Source organism: Myotis davidii, unplaced genomic scaffold (assembly GCF_000327345.1).
Source record: "Myotis davidii unplaced genomic scaffold, ASM32734v1 scaffold104, whole genome shotgun sequence".
NCBI lineage: Eukaryota > Metazoa > Chordata > Mammalia > Chiroptera > Vespertilionidae > Myotis > Myotis davidii.
This window is the reverse complement of record NW_006296625.1, coordinates 6186167-6186840: the sequence shown is the minus strand read 5'-3', so window position 1 is coordinate 6186840 and position 674 is coordinate 6186167. Positions and strand designations below refer to the sequence as shown.

General features: G+C 30.0%; 1 protein-coding gene across 2 annotated transcripts in view; it reads right to left on the bottom strand.

The window, feature by feature from the left end:
• The window catches only part of TTK (TTK protein kinase), a 40367-nt gene that overhangs the window by 28127 nt on the left and 11566 nt on the right, over positions 1–674 (bottom strand). The gene's annotated exons all lie outside the window — the stretch shown is intronic.

Sequence of the window (674 nt, the reverse complement as noted above, 5' to 3'; positions counted from 1 at the left end):
TGAAATTTTGGAGATTAAACCCTTATCGGAGATAACATTGGCAAATATGTTCTCCCATGCAGTGGGCCTTCAGCCAATTTCATTTCAATGAGCATGTTAATTAATTGCTAAAATATGTTCACTTAAAGAGTGAGGTTAGAAAGTCTGAATCTAACATAAAATATGACTATTTTGTTACTATGGTCATATTTTATCACCAAAAATAACAGCATTACTCTGGTTTCTCTTCAGATCGCATAAATCTTTCGCCTTTTACAAAAATAACAGCATTAGTCAAAATTAAGGTCTGTGTAAGTCCAAGATAGTTATTCTAAATCCAGAAAGTAAAATTTTAACTAAACTGCATTCTTCTCTAAGATAGTTGTGATTAGTTAAAATTACTCCCTCTGCCCCATAATAATAGTAGCAAGTGAATATTTTAAATGGGAATTATTGGCAAATGCAGCTGTAAGTTATGTTGTAGCGCAAAATTGTGAAGCCTTAAATCAAAATCAATGTTTCATGACATCTGTCATTTGTTTTGACACATCTTTCAATTTTTAGGTTAATCTAATTATGAATTATAACTATTTTTCTAATTTCATCCACTGATCAAAATTGTTTTATTTATTTTAGTTGAATATCAACCCATTGTAAGAGTAAGATGAAAAAAAGAGAGTGTTCAAGCAAAGATC